The sequence below is a fragment of the Bos javanicus genome, chromosome 20, assembly GCF_032452875.1.
Source record: "Bos javanicus breed banteng chromosome 20, ARS-OSU_banteng_1.0, whole genome shotgun sequence".
NCBI lineage: Eukaryota > Metazoa > Chordata > Mammalia > Artiodactyla > Bovidae > Bos > Bos javanicus.
This window is the reverse complement of record NC_083887.1, coordinates 37,261,545-37,278,175: the sequence shown is the minus strand read 5'-3', so window position 1 is coordinate 37,278,175 and position 16,631 is coordinate 37,261,545. Positions and strand designations below refer to the sequence as shown.

Below are 16,631 nucleotides of genomic sequence, written 5' to 3'. Positions count from 1 at the left end.
CAATTCTAGTGAGTATGAAATAGTATCTCATTGTGGTTTTGGTTTGCATTTCTCTGGTGACTTATGATGTTGAGCATATTTTTTATGTGCTTAGTGGCCATTTGTATTTCTTCTTTTGAGAAATATCTTTTCAGATCTTTAACCTATTTTAAAAGTTGTTATTTTGAGTTTTAAGAGTTCTTATATATTCTAGATACAGATCCGTTATCAGGTATATGAATTGCAAATACTTTTTCCCATTTTCTAGTTTTTGTTTCATTGTCCTTCTTGTGTCTTTTGAGGTGCAAGAGTTTTTAATTTTGAAATTCAAGCTGTTTTTTTTTCCCCACTGAGGGGAAAAGGTTGCTCATGCTTTTTTCTCATTTCTAAGAATCCTTTGCCAAATCCAGTGTGATGAAGATTGCCCCTTGTGTTTTCTTCTAAGAGTTTTGTAGTTTTTGCTGTTACATTAAGATTGTTAATGCACTTCGAGTTAATTTTTGCATATGGTATGAAGTAAGGGTCCAACTCCATTCTTTTGCAAGTGGCTAACTCGGTGTCCCAGTACCATTTGTTGAACAACCTAAGAGCAAAGTTTGATCTGTTGTATAATAATATTCTGATTTTTAAAATTGATTGAAGACTACTAATTGGCTCATAATTGTGCACTATTATATGAGGAAAGCTTAGTAAACTATTTGGACACTATAAAACTACCTACCTTTGAAAAATGAATAGAGTATAATTCCATTATTATGATTTATAACATATGTGGCCCACAGATATATGGATTTCTGATTGTTGTGTTTCACTACTGAAAAAATGGGTATTTCTGGACTCTGTTAGGTTTTCATAGTTGTCATTTCAACTCTGGAATGCTAGTTTTCTGTCTTACTAAATTAAGTGACAGGAACAGTGAAGACTGTGATATTACCCTTGACTTAAAGGAATCAAAGTGGAAACCAATGGTGAATAGATATTATGGGAGGGTTGGAAGTAAGAGAAACAGAGTGTAGAAGGAATGACCTAAGTGAAAACAGCAAGAACAGTTAGGTAGATTGGCTTGCAGATTGGAGTGACACCTTGGGGCTAGCATAGCAGAAACTACTTAGAAAGTTTAGACACTGTTACTGAACTTTCTAGATCTGGGTTGTAAATAGTATGTAATGTTAAGAAGAATTTACTTCTTAAAAATGTCATTAACTTCTTCTATTATTCTCTTAAGAAATCAACTACTCTCTTATTCTCCCATTTCTTGTAAATTGTTAAGAGAAAGAGTAATTGAATAACTTCCAGAAGGCATCTGTTATGTTTAAATAAATGTGTTATGAACAAAAAGGGTTCTTTTAATATATTTTAGAGGGGAAGTGGTGGATTATAAAACCATGGCAAAACCATAACAAACAAAACCAAAACAAACTTTTTCCTTAGAAGTCCTTATAATTTTTTTGGCTCTTTCTCATTTTATAGACTCCCTGGGTTCAACTCTATGGCTTCAACTATCATCTATATGAAGATGACTCTCATGTCTTTATTTCTAGCTCTATCTCCCTGAGTACCCACACATATTTTCAGCTGCTTACTGGATATTTCTTGATCCCCTGGAGCAGGGCATGGCAACCCACTCCAGTATTCTTGCCTGGAGAATCCTCATGGACAGAGAAGCCCGGAGGGCAACAGTTCCTGTGGTCTCAAAGAGTTGGACAACTGAAGCGACTTAGCAAGCACGCACTGGCTGTTTCTTACTGGGAGTCTAATAGGCAATTCAGATTTATCCCAGATTTATTCTTACACCTCTTTGCTCTCAGCCTACACTTTCTCCTATATGTATATTTTATTGTAGGGCTAACTCATTGACATCAGACCCAATCTGGAGAACTAAACCTGAATTGCCAGTAAAATGGAACCTGCCTCTCCCTACTTTAATCCTGCTTTACACATTCATTGCTTCCAGGACTCCTGAGTTCTATTTTATCTTTCAAATATATGTCCGCCTCTCTAGCCTTGCTCCCATAACCCAGCCTTGTCTCACTTGAACAATTACATTAGCTTTCTTATTGATTTACCTCTCTCCAGCCTCTCTCACATCCCATCTTTCCTTCACTGAGTTTTCTAAGCTTCTGTTTGAACTGAAATTTTAAAAGCCACATCAAGAGTCCAAGTGAGAAAGTTCTGTGTATGAATATGAATACTCAATTGGAATATATTTCTAGGTAGTATGAAACTTCCAGGTTCACACTTTAGCATTTGTTTTCCCCTAATGCAATAGGTACTTTTTTTTTTAATCTGAGAAAAATTGTTTTACAATGTGCAAGACACTTTTTAATGTTAATTTGCAGAGTAATTCTCAAATGTAAATTTTATCATACTGTCTTGGGTGTAAAATTCCTTAATGCAGAATTCTTTAATTCTTACCATATTGAGTGTGGGATAAAATCCAAACACTTTATACTGGAGTAAGCAGATCCCAGACTCCTTACCTAATCTGCATTCTAAACGATTTTCAGGTTATGAAATACAAAGAACTTTCTAATGCATGTATACCTTTTTCTTTAAAATATTTTTATTGAAGTAGTTGATTTACAGTGTTATTTTCTGCTGTACAGCAAAGTAAATCAGGTATACATATATAAACTCTTTTAGATTCTTTTCCTATATGGATCACTGCAGAGTACTGAGTTCCCTGTGCTATATATTAATTGTTGTTCAGTCACTAAGTTGTGTCTGACTCTTTGCGATTCCATGGGCTACAGCATACCAGGCTTCCCTGTCCTTCACTATGTCCTGGAGTTTGCTCAAACTCATGTCCATTAAGGCAGTGATGCCATCCAACTAAGTCACCCAATATCACTCCATATTAATAGTAGGTCTGTTGGAGGACTCTTGAGAGTCCCTTGGACGGCAAGGAGATCAAACCAGTCAATCCTAAAGGAAATCAATCCTGAATATTCATTGGAAGGACTGATGCTGAAGCTCCAATACTTTGGCCACCTGATTCAGAGTCAACTCATTAGGAAAGACCTTAAGGTGGGAAAGATTGAAGGCAAAAGGGGACGGCAGAGGACAAGACGGTCGGATGGCATCACTGACTCAATGGGCACACGTTTGAGCAAGCTCCAGGAGATGTGAAGGACAGGGAAGCCTGGCGTGTTGCAGTCCGTGGGGTCGCAGAGTCCGACACGACCGAGTGACTGAACAACGTGTGTGTCAGTCCCAGTCTCCCAATTTCATACCTTTTTATGTTCCTCTCCCAAAAAATTATTTCCCCTTCACTAACATTCAAATTTTACCTCTTCTGTGAAGCTTTTCTCCAAACCTCCAGTATTGCTGGCACTTTCATAGCACTTTCGATACAACTCATAGTCATTTGGGCTTCCCTGGTGGCTCAATTGGTAAATAATTTGCCTGCAGGAGACCTGGGTTTGATCCTTGGGTTGGTAAGATCCCCTGGAGAAGGGAATGTCTACCCACTCCAGTATTCTTGCCTGGAAAATCCCATGAACAGAGGAGCCTGGTGGGCTATAGTCCCTGGGGTTGCAAAGAGTCAGACATGACTGAGCAACGAACACCTTCAACACTTTCGTATTTATCTCACTGTGTTAAATATATTTGATCTGGTCTTTCCCTTGGCTGTGAGTTGTATGAAGAGACAAGGTTATTCATTTGGATTCACTGTTTCCAGTACACAGGTGCTGGTACATGCTTATTGGATGAAGGACCTATAGTAAAAATATAAATGTAAGTTAAAACACATTTATCTCAACTCCGGATATACAAATTCAAAATTTCTTTAAGAAGCACATTGTCTTCTGTTACTAAGAATTATAGACACATTTATTCAGAAGTCACACTTAACTCTTACCATACTGAATAGTTACATTGTAGTCAGGATAATTTTGAGCCAGCTTTCTGGTGAGCATTTCCCAAAGAATTTAACGTAAGCACAGGATTAAACATTAAATCATTACCAATTCTAAGCTTCTAGCACAAAATAGACATTAAAAATTTTTAACACAAAGCCTGTAAGATGCACAGTAAGTTCTTCAAATTAAAAATACTTTTGCATATATATTATCAAGTACTTCTATAGCTCTTCTAAGTTCATAATAAGCTATTTCTCCTTACATAAAGCAAAAGTTACAAAGTTTGTCTGGGTAAGAGCATGAGAAATCAGCTGCATATATTGCAGAAAGCTAATGAATGTTGATGGCAGAATTAGGAAGAAGGCAGTAGTGAGAAGGCTAGAGAGATGCTTTAGAAGAGATGTAGAATTCAACAGGGCAGGGCCGAGATGATAAACCAGAAACATGATTTCTAAAGCAATATGGATTTTGGTGCTGTTTTTCAAAGAAAAAAGTATTTCAAGTATCTCAAAAGCAGTGTTAAAAACAGTATCCATGTTTGGGTATAAATTCTTGACTAAAATGTTGTATTTAATTTTTTTTAGGGAAATAAAAATTCTTTACTCAGATCTAATTTTGTTCACTAGAAGTCATTTTATTTTTGGTGCTTTTCTTAATCTGTCACCATCCCCTACTCTGGAATAAAACAAGGTATGAGCTATTTTCTTTCCTTTGGTTTTGAGTTTATTTTCACAGAGTTGTAGATTGTTAAATCTAGGCAGAAAAACATACTCCATATTTTAGACTGTGAAATGTTGACTTTTGTGACAGAGTTAATAGTTTTTACTGAGTTTTGATGAGTTAACCTACTATTATGCTTATCAATAAAGAAATGTTTCATGGCCAACTATTGCCACTTCATTAATGAACATTTTAAAAGATCATTATAGCATTTCCCACGGATGAAAACACTAACTAAATAAAAAGTATAATATGGAATTCTAACAGCCCATATTTATAGCAAGTTACATGTAAAAAAAAGCACGTAATTAGTAGTAATACTGGTTAAATTCTTTTTTGGCACTAAAAGGTCTCTAGGACTGGTATTGGATGAATTTTACTTACTACATATCATTGCTGTGATTAACTGATTTGACACCAGATGACAATATATTGAATGTCAGTATAATGCAGTATTATAAAAGAACTGACTTATAGAGGTTGACAATCTATGTTTTAGTACTCAATACTAAATGATTTGCTTCCAAGTGCCATCTCCTTGGATTCAATGGATTGCATATTCAATTTCTACGACTCTTCATATAATGAAATTAAATCTTTCAACAAGATATTAAGAATTTTATCGAGTTTATAATGAAGATATGCTCTATGTCCTATGGAGATAGTACATGTTCAAGGAGTATTTATAATGAACACTTAAGTAAATATTGTTGTTTAGTCACTAAGTCGTGTCCAGTTCTTTTACAACCCCATGGACTGTAGCCTGCTGGGATTCTCTGTCCATGGGATTTCCCAGGCAAGAATACTGGAGGGTGTTGCTATTTCCTTCTCCAGAGGATCTTCCTGACCTGGGAATGAAACGCACCTCTCCTGCATTGCAGGAGGATTCACTACCACTGAGCCACTAGGGAAGCTCCTAAGTAAATATATCTATAGCTAAAGTTTGCCTGAATCTATTGTCTGTGCTTTGCACAAGGTTTCCACACACCTTTCAATGAGTAAGTGGCTATGCTATGCTATGCTAAGTCACCTAGACTACCATTATTTTAGTTTATTAAACTGTAATTGTTTGGGCCTTTAAATTTTGATAGTTAGCTAACACCCAGCTCTTAATATTTGCTTCCAAAAATCATTCTATCAAGGATTTTGAGGTTCTTAGAAGGTATTAAATAACCTGACCGCAGAACTGCCTTTAGCTGCTATATTCCCCCAAACAGCTGAAATGAAACAAGGTATAACTTTAAATTTAAAAAAAATTTTTTTAAGTTAATTATTTTTGGCTGTGCTGGGTCTTTGTTGCAGCACGGGCTTTCTCAGGTTGTAGCAAGCAGGGGCTATTCTCTGGTTGTGGTGTGTGGGTTTCTCATTGCAATAGCTTCTCTTACTGTGGAGCTCTAGGACACCCAGACTTGTTGTTGAGGCTCCTCAGTTCTCGGGCACAGGCTCAGTATTTGTCACACACAGGCTTAGTTGCGCTGAGGTATGTGGGATCTTCCCGGCTCAGGGACTGAACCTGTCTCTTGCATTGGCAGGCAGATTCTTCACCACTGAGCCACCAGGGAAACCCAAGAAGGTATTAACTTTTTGCTTTGTTTATAGAGGGTAATGGGAACAATTACATATAACTTTAATGTAAGATCAATCTATGTACCAACTTTATTTAAAATGTGCCTATTAGAGACTATTTTCAGCTTTCAATAAAAATGGATTAAGAAATGGCTTATTGTTACATCTAGTAATTCATCATGTCCTAAGGTACCATTTTTTAGGTTATACTACTGAGACATTTTCCACTTTTATATTAATATTTCTACTTGAATTGGTTCTGTTCAATGGCTAATAAGCTTATCATTACTTTGTTCTGATCCATCTGAGTTTCACCACCTATAGTAGAAAGCAAGCCAATAATAGTTTGCATATTTTACTCATTTAATTTTTAATGTTTTTTTTTTTAAGGAATTCTCTTTTATGCTGCACATTCTTTGCAGGGCTGTCCTCAACTTAAGCATAAATGTTTTCTTTCAATTTGCTTCCTGCAAGGTAATTCTGACAGTTACACTGTTACCCTATCCACATCTGATACATTGGTAACCTTCCTATCTTTTTACTTGGCTTTTTGGTAGGCTAAACTGAACAGCTGCCACAACAAACTCAAAACAGGAAGTCATGTGGTCTTTCTTTGTACTCCTATCTTTCAGGACTGACTTGGCTCCCTCTGCTGGTTAGTAATATAATTCCTTTCTTAGTTCAATAGGGTTTATATCTTATTGGTGAAATGTAATACTTGGGGTGAGTAACTTTGGTTGAGTAATTGAATTAGAGATTCTCATGTCAGTCCTCTAGAATTTTGTGTTTAGCTAAGATTTTAATCAAACTAGGTCTTAAATAACTAACTGAAAGGGTACTGGTATCCCATGTATGAAAAAAGCCTTTTATTAACACTCACCAACATCACAATACTGAAATCTAGACTGAAATAAGGTGAAATGGTTAAGTAATGAAATGCTTATATTTTTTAAATGTCTAAATTTTAATTCTTATTTTCTGTTTGGTAGGTAGTCTTCATCCCACTGATCACAGCATACTGGCCTCCCTTGCAATTCTTTAGACAATTCTCTCCTTTTGAATTCTGTACACAATTTTAAGTACACTTACTTAAATATATAGATGAGTTAGATGGCAAGTGAAAGTTAACTATTTATGTAAAGTTAAGAAATTATTCCTTACTTTGGCTAGAGAGAAAACCCTTATTGAAAGTTTGTTATCTTTCAGAGGAGTATCTATTATCTTCAGGGAGTAACTTGTTCATATGATAATTACTTTGTGAAGGTAGCAGTTTGCTTTGAATTTCTATGACTAAGTAATATAAAATCTTCTCTGAAATATACTAGTGCCTCCTCTAAAATTCCTATTTCACAGGCAGTCATAAATTTCTAGCATTTTTTTCATTTTCTAAGGAAGTAAAGGAAAATCTGAACTGTAGATAAAACACTACTTTTTCTGGCCAATATCCCTAATAAAAAATAGCAACCTAGCACACACATAAACAGAATTAATGTTTATACAGATTTTATTATGTGATGTACTCTTAAGATTTTTGATTGCTTCATCTATTTCAAATAAAAAACACTATTCTTAACCCATTGAGTTTATTTCATGACCCATAATGGTACATGACCCAATGTGCATCATAAGCACTCCCTTTATACCTATTTTAGATGTTAAGTTTTCAATGGAGTTTGTATGTTTTCCTTCATTGATAAAATCAATTTTAAACATTGTTCCACATTAGTATTAAAATGCATGTAGAGTTTAATTCTCTGGTTCACATTCAGCACGTGTAGGTTCCGTAAGGTTAGGCTTTCGTGAAGATTTAATGACTCGAAATAATTTTATATTGAATTTATATTTCAGAAGTACATTTTTTGAGGGCCCCACAGTAATGTAATGCACAGTGAAACTTACAGTGTAGTTTAACACATAACCAGTCACTTTGATCCAGGAAAACAAGGCATAGCTACACAAAAATATAAAGAACAATATAGGAATGTCACAGGATTATAAATGGATGGTATGAATAGTAAGTTGGACACAATTCAGCGACTGAACAATGAATAATAAAATCTATGAATTTAGAGAAAATCCTTAATTGGAGGTGAGAAAGATTAATGAAAAGACAAAGCCTGTTCTCTCAAAGGCCAACATAAATAAAGTCATTCAAGTGAAAAACCATTCATTTCTACCATCTTAACAAAAATGGATAAGATATGCTGAATAACTGTCATAAACACTATCACCGATTTGATTAAGGTATTTACTTTGAAAACTTGAAATAGAAACATTTACAGACTGATAATTTTGTAGCTCACACTCAAATCAACATCTATAACTACCTCTTTATCAAAATTTAAGATAAAAATCATCCTAAAGTAACTTTAATTATCCTATATATGAAATAATTAGGGTAGTCTGAAATAATCTACAAAACATATACACTACGTCTGTTTTTTTCAAAATTTGTCTCTGTAAGTTAATTTTATCACTGATAAATGGTAGACATAATGAGAAGAAAATTATTTTCTAAAATGTTTTATTCCTATCATTTTATGGAAAATTGTATCTTAAAGATATTTTAAATAAAATAACTCATAATTTGCCAACTATACCAATTCCTGTTAATGACATTCAATAGTTAATACTTATAATACATTTTTAAATATTTTATTAAATCTTTTGGAGCTTATTGATCAAGAATACATATAGGAATATACAGGAATATCTTTGGCAAAAAAGTGAGTAGTGCAACTCAGTACTTAAAGGAGACAATACAAGGTCAGATTAAAGGTTTATTGGGCTACCCTATAAAACTAAGAATTGATAAACCAAGGATGTAGCAGTGAAACATAACACCACCATAAATCAACTGATTTTGGACATAAAAGTTTTAAACACTAAGATTATATTAGTAGAGTCTACCTAAGATCTCAACTTGGATATTTAAACTTAGGAAAACAAAACACTAATTGATTTAATGGTTATGCATTGAAACAATTTCATTAGTTCCAAGACTTGGAAAAAAATTGTTATAAACTATTTACAAGTTAAACCACTTAAAGGCAGAGACCCTGTTTTTAATTCACTAATGTTTAGGAGGTGCCTACTGTAAAAGCTAATTATAGCATCTAGTAAGTTCCTATTAAGTAGTGAGCGAAGAAACTAAAAATACTTAAAACTTCAAATTAAATGGTACAACAATGCCAAGACTTTTGTTACCTGAACATGCAAAATTTTCACCTTAACAGTAACATTTAAGGAAGTATATAAGAAGATAATTTTGCTTCTCTAAGAAAACTGAAACATTAGTATTCTAAAAAGGAATGAAAAACACATTCTGAACCATCTGTATATTACTCAAAGCTGTGCTTAATAATGAACAAACTGATTTACTAGACAATGTCTAATTAATTGTATTAATGGTTATGAAATACTTATCAAGATTGTCTTTTCTTGTCCAAAATTTCCATACATGAAATGATTCCCAAAGGCTTATAGCATATATTTTAATTTAAAAGTCTTGTTCATCCAACCACTAGGAAGTAAAAATTCTAAATGTTTCAGTTTTCAAAAATTAATTTATCAGTTAACTTATTGGTATACCTGGTGCTTATCATAATAAAGTAAGTAAATGAACAGCAAACTAAAAGGTGAATTAAAATATCCAAACTAAGCCTGACCTCAGCTTTCACTGAACCTTTTCTTCAAAATGAAACTGTAAAAATAAATCTAACTAGCGTTTGCTTTGCTTGACAGCATAATTGAGTAGTAACCAAAGTAGCCATATGTGGTCCTTTAAGCCTCAGAAACACAGCAAAATCATTTGAATCATTGTGCCGGGCGGCATATATTTTGTGCCCGATATGTACTTGCTGAATGAATTTCTACAGCAGTGCTGGATTTGGACTAAGCCAACCAAATTTTCACATACTTTTAACTTAGTGAAAATAGCATGATTTTTCAAGAAAGGGTACAGAATGGATGAAGAATGCAGTTTGATTCAGGAAGAGAGGAAAGCAATATGAATATACTCACATAATCCAATGGATCACATAATGTAGTGTCCCCGAGCAAGCCCATTTATCTAAAAACATGTAACTATCACTAGTTTGTGGGCTTCCGGTGCTTGTAGGGGGCTTTCAATGTCTAGAAGTAGTGCCGTTTTCTAGAACTTTGTAATAAACTTGTTCTTTGCCCCCAGGTTTTCTTTTGTTTTCACACACCTTTCATAGAAGTTCTCTGTAGCATATAAGTACATATACACGTAAGAAATAGAGTTCAGAAACGGGCGTATGTGTGGGGTGAGGTCAAGGCCCTTATAATCATCGTTCATTCATTAACCAGCTATTAAGCAAATACTGTGTCAGGCAGTATTTTCTACACAAAACAGCAGTTTGGGGCGCGCCGGGGGGCAGAACCTCGCCCTCCCGGAGCTTACATTAATTATTCTATCGGTACAAACAGATGAGATAAACAAGCATGATAAGTAGAATGCCTGCGGGACAAAAATGAGGAGGGAATCGGGAACGTCCAGTTTAAAGAGAAGCCACAGAGCCCCGAGGAGACAGCCGAGCAAAACCCTGAAAGTAAGAGAGAAACTCGGTGGCACTCGGGGAAGGAGCCAGGCAGAAGGCGGAGCAGACACCCTGCTGGCTCCGCGACCGAGGCGGCTCCCCGCGCCGCACCGCGCGCACCGCCTTCAGGCCGTGGTCAAGGCTTCGGCTCTTACTCCCGGCTAAGCAAATGCCGGCTCGAGAGACGTGTAAGATCTGATTTAGTCCTTGTAGCGATCTCTGAGGCAAAAGGAATGGCCCGCGGGCAAATTTGCCTGTTTAACTTTCAGCGTACTGGTACACAGACAAATACAGTTCACATACAACTTAAGTAAACTCATGATAATATAACACAAATTTCGTCCCATTTGAATAAAATCCGCTTACCTAGGCACTTTTACCCGAAGAATAGCACCCTCTAAATTTACAGAAGTAAACTTAATAGTGAACTGTATGACAAAGTTATTTCAGGTGTTTCAGTAAGAGACTACAGAAGGCTCGGTACTGTACACAGAATCGCATCTGTACTCCAGCCTTGGTCAGGACCTCTGTTTCGAGCGTAAAGAGGAAAACGATGTCTGAAATCGGCGGGCCCCAGGCCCGCAGTCCGCCGGCTCTCCCCGCGCGCTCGGCTCCACCCACACCTAGAATGGGGCGCGCTCCGGGCCCACCGCGGGCCGGCTCCTCGCTCGAACAGCGTCGCCTACAGGCCTTTATCCCGACTGCGAGGCAAGAGCCAAAACCACCGCCAACAAAAAGCTAGCCCAGAAAAGACCGCATATTTCCAGAAATAAATGCATTACAAACATGATTCCAATTCAATCCAGCTGAGAATCTTCGCCTCCTCCAAGGGCTGCGTCCTTACTCCGCAGAAATAATGCAGAGACGGGCGTAAAGTCCGGCCTCTCAAAAAGAGAGAAGAGTGTACAATACGATACATCCATCCACCCGGCTGCAGGGACACCATTTAAAAAATGCTCGGTCGCCGTCGGATCGCGGGCGTCCTCTACGTGGCCGCCCCGAGCTCGGCTCCCGAGAGCTAATGACGAGCAGCTGGGGCGGCGTGCGTGGCCTGCGAGCCGGTCCGGGCCTGAGCGCCCCCCACGCACACGACCACCACCGAGGCTCAGGGCCCGCTCCGGCCGGCCTCCAGGAAAATAAAGACCGAGAAGACCCGGCCCGCCCGTGCCACAGCGAGAACGCCGCTCCGTAGGATCGACACTAAAAGGCAGCGTCCACAGCCGCCCCGACGAGAAGGGCGCGGAGGAGAGGCCCCCGCCGCCTCGCTGCCGGGCGCCTCCGGGCCCCAGGTGCGGTGCGGAGCTGAGCGGCGCGGGCTGTGCAGTGCGGCGCGGCCGAAGACGCGAGCCCAAGTGGCGGCGGCGGCGCGGCGGTGGCGGAAGTGGAGTGGGGAAGAGGGGGTGGTTGTTAGTGTTTGGCGCCGGCGGAGGGAGTCATTCCTGCAGCTGCACTTCCGGTCGGCATTTTGTTCTGAGAGGGAGAGACGGAACGAGAGAGAGACACACACAGGGCTCCTTCCCCCCCCGCCCTCCCCCCCCTCCCTCCGTCGGTACCGACTCACCCGACACCACCAAGCCGCAGGGAGGGACGCCCCCGCCGACTGGAGGATTGGTTCCCGGGCCGGCGGCGATGCCCCCCCGGTAGCTCGGGCCCCTGGTCGGGTGTTTGTGAGTGTTTCTATGTGGGAGAAGGAGGAGGAGGAGGAAGAAGAAGCAGCGATTTGTCTTCTCGGCTGGTCTCCCCCCGGCTCTACATGTTCCCCGCACTGAGGAGACGGAAGAGGAGCCGTAGCCACCCCCCCTCCCGGCCCGGATTATAGTCTCTCGCCACAGCGGCCTCGGCCTCCCCTTGGATTCAGACGCCGATTCGCCCAGGTAAATTCCTGCTCTTTATTTCGGCGGCGGCGGCGGCGGCGCCAGGTCCTCAGCGTCTCTCCTCCTCGCTCCCCTCCCCGCCGTTTCCTTAGCGGCCCCAGGTCTCCTCCACGGGCGAGTCTAGAGTTCGCTCCTCTCTGGTGGCAGCCGCCCTGGGTGGCGGTGGTTTTGTACCCTCTCCCGGCCGGCTCCGGTGGCGGGGACTGGGCTCCTGCCGGGCGGCCGGGGAGGCGTAGGCCCGGCGGAGAGTGCAGGCCGCGGGCCAGCGGAATCTACTTGAGCTCGGGGATTAGGAGAGCTCCGGGCTGAGCGGAGCTACCGCTGGTCGGTGACAGGCCTCGCCCGGGAGAAGAGCTGTAGCTAGTGAGGAGGCGGAAACAATACAACTAACAGCAAATGTGCCCTGACCGTCCCCATATTTACAACTTTCCTGGTCCGGGAGTGGGGAACGTCCCAGTGAAACAAACAACCCCCCTTCTTCCCCCTGTGACCCCATGAAGGGAGGAAGTAGTTTCAGTTAGTGAGACAAATGTAAATACTCAGACACGGATCCAGTGGTAATTCTTTTCCCGTGTAAAACTTGTTTGGACGTTGGAAAGTTAATAAAGACTCATTTTCTTTTTAAGGAGAATTAAATCGTCCACATGAATATTTAATAGAGAAAACCATAGTATAGTAGACACTGCATATGACCCCCCCACCCACGCAAAGCGCTTTTATGTTGTTGTTTGACAGTGTGTTGCACATGGACTTTTTATTCAGAGACAAGTATAAAGTACTTGACAGGTTTACCCTGCCACTTTATATTTGTGTGCGTTATATAAGGACAGTTTTAAATGATTGTACGTGAAACACTCAGGTACTTCCTGATCTAAACGTGTAGAAGCTTAAAAAGGTTTTTAAGTGTTCTGAGAATTGCGGTGAGATACAAGTACATCCAATTTTCTTTAAAAGGACAGAAATGAAGTTATGCTTAAAATCCCTGGGAGGTTAAAAAAAAAATGTGGAAGGTGCCATCCTTTCATGTCAGGGCAGATCTTCTTGAGGTCCCAGGATTGTCATTGGCTGTTTGTGCCCATGATGTTTGACTGTGTAATGAGAGAGGTGTCATTTTAATAGGTCAAATGTATCTGTAAATGCTGGAGAAAAATATCAATTTTATCTTAAATTCTAGCTCACAAGTAAGTTAAGTGCTTGGAGCTTGTTTGTGGAGGCGTTGATAATGTAAGTTGGTATAAGGGAAAAGCCAGTTTAAAAGTCCTCAGCCATACAAGTTGCATAGAAAAATAATTGTTCCTGGGTTAGACTGTTTTGATACTTTGTCTCATATTCGCTGAAGGAAAACTTTCATTGGTTAAAATGAAGCAACACTGATCAACAAAGTCCCTTGTTTTATTAGTGAGTGTTACGTTGGTTCAAATTTTTTGCATCTCATTAAATTATGTCATCGTAGAATAAGTAACTTTTCTGAAGGTGATTTTTGAGTTTAGCCTTATGCTTAAAGTAAATTGTTCCACATTTCCTGCAAACGTATGGATAAATGTTAGAAAGAGTGAAGTTAATATAGCTGTCACGTACTAGGCATGTTTTTAATGCTATAAATCCGTGTAGTAGTCAGTAGCGTGTCCGTGATTTGTATTGGTCAGGGAGCAGTTTGAATTTTAAAAAGCCTGAAGCTCCTGCTGAGCCCCAATCCCGGCCTCCCTCCCTCCCACTAATCTCCCATTCCTGTCTTTGTGCTGCCTGCTCCTGTTAGACACTGTTTGCTACAGGGCCTCAGGCCTACACTGGGTGGGGGGCACGCGAATGGGGACTGGGGAAGGGTTTCGGGGGGAGAGGAGAATACGGAAGGTAGGAACAGTTCGTTTCTTAAGCGGAGGATTTGAGGGTGAGGGGGCGGGGTAAGGGCTTCAATATTAATGTTGAAAAAGGCCCTGATAAGAACCTGTGATTGTCTTTACAACTTTATTTAAATAAAATACAGAGATGTATGTCAGGGGATGAACATCCTTCAATTAAAGGTAATGGAAAGTGGAGTTCTGCTTGCTTAGTTTTCATCAACAGGAAAAACTTATCTTTCGCGTTTTATAGTTATAAAGGGAGCTTTCTTACACGTTTGAATCAGTATGTCATACTGATTGATTTTTTTGTTGTTACTTTGGCATTATAGTGAATTAGTTCTTATTAGACCTTATTTTCCTAATTCTACATATTTGGTAATCAGTAAGTAATACAGGTTGTATGATACCTTTCATTCAGATAGCATAAATACTTCTTTTAAGTAGGTTGAAAATATTTTGTTTGGTCCAAACCAGTTAAATAGGTTATTTTTAAAGGAGAAGATATTGCGAAACTTTAGTAAAACCTAAACTTGAACTTTACATTCTTGATAACTTAGTTGGAAAGAATAATTTGTTTCCCTAGAGATTATGAATAGTCTGCTGTACTCTCCTGTATTGGTTGGAATACTCACCAGGGCTAATCTTGTATTTCTTTCTTTTTTTTTTTTTAATTCAGCAGAAGGAAACAGCTCTAAGTATTCCACAGATCTTACAGTGCTAGTTATATTATTTGGGTAAATACTTTATGGTATACCTAGAGGAAATTTCAGCAGTATGGTTTATTGTTTCTTTTGAGTCTGCAAAGTTACTAGTAACTTACAATAATTACTTGAAAAGAAAATAGTTTTGAAGTATATCATGAAAGTCTAGTAAATCAAGTTAAAGTTGAATAGTAAATAATTACTTCTAGTATTTTGAGATGAGTGTATCGGATGTTTCCTTTTGAAAGCCATTCAACAAATTTGTTTACTATAGTTGTTCGAAAGCTTTTTGAACCTGTGCTAGGGATCATTATAATACTGTCCACCTTTAAGAAGAAAAGACTTGTATTTGAAGAAATTTCAATTTCTCTTTGAGGATGAAAAGTGCGAGTTTTCAGTATGGTAGTAAACTTAGTTTTGGTTTTCTGCATAATGATCATTATTGAATCTCAAAAATAATATGAGCAAAGCTGTACCAATTCAGATGTGAAGCTTTCTTTCTTTGGAGCCAGGCTACCCAACTTAAACATGTATTTTCTAAGACTTCCTGAACTAATTACATATTTAATTTTTTGGTAACCAGTTCACCATCAAACTACTGTCTAAACATTTGAACACATCTGTGTTATATTTTGGTATGCTCTATGGTAGTATTTTTACTCTCCCAAAATAAGATGTAAACATTAATAATAAAAAGTAGATAAAAACTAAAGAATTTGAGTTTTACACAGTTTCATTTAAATTTCCCCATTCCATTGCTTATCAGGAAAAGCATACTTTGTAAGTAATTCTGAAATTTTTAAGATGATGTAAGATTTCAGTTTTATATAAAGTGATTGAGAAGACTGAGTTAAATAAAAATTCTTTTCATACATGTGTAACTTCAGTTCTGTTTATCATGTTTATTTGCTATAAAATGAATAGGAAATTACTGACTAGTAACTAAGTGGTTAGTTGACATGTTTAATATCCTGAGATACTAAGTTGGCTTTGGTGGTAATGTATGGTCTCATATAGCTTTAAAAAATCATTTTAAAATATACTTTTAGAAGGAAGTTCTTTTCCTATTTTTAGCAGTTGTCAGTAATTATTCTTTGTATTTTTAAATTAGTTCTTTTTCAAGGTGACCTGAGTTCATTCATAAATATTCTCATTCCTCTGCAAGATGAATGACCAGTGTAGTTTCAACTTTTTGATGAAAAAACTCAGAGGCCACGTGATTTGTGTAGATTCACTTAGTGACTCAGTGGGAGATTAGGGTATTCTCTGACTCTTAATAGTTTCTTATTAGATTATGTTGCTTTAAGTAACGTGTGAGCTTTGGTCATGAAGCTAGGTATTGCTCAGTGCTGACACTGATACCATCTGTGAATTTTTTTTTTTTTCCAATTATCTGAGTCCAAGGTGCTTTTCTCATCTCCATAGAGAGATATGATACCTGTCTTTTGGTTGTATTTTCCTGGTACGAAAATAGTACTTTTCTGTTAGGTATCTTCCCTTTGTGTATATATGTTTGCTGTTTGAG

At 38.4% G+C, this 16,631-nt stretch overlaps 1 protein-coding gene across 3 annotated transcripts in view; it reads left to right on the top strand.

The window, feature by feature from the left end:
• Nucleotides 1-12,144: 12,144 nt before the first annotated feature.
• NIPBL (NIPBL cohesin loading factor) overlaps nt 12,145-16,631 on the top strand; it is a 205,139-nt gene continuing 200,652 nt past the window's right edge. For all 3 annotated transcript variants that reach the window (XM_061393710.1, XM_061393706.1, XM_061393708.1), the window contains exon 1: nt 12,145-12,564. The gene's annotated coding sequence lies outside the window, so the exon portion shown is untranslated. The remainder of the gene's footprint in view (nt 12,565-16,631) is intronic.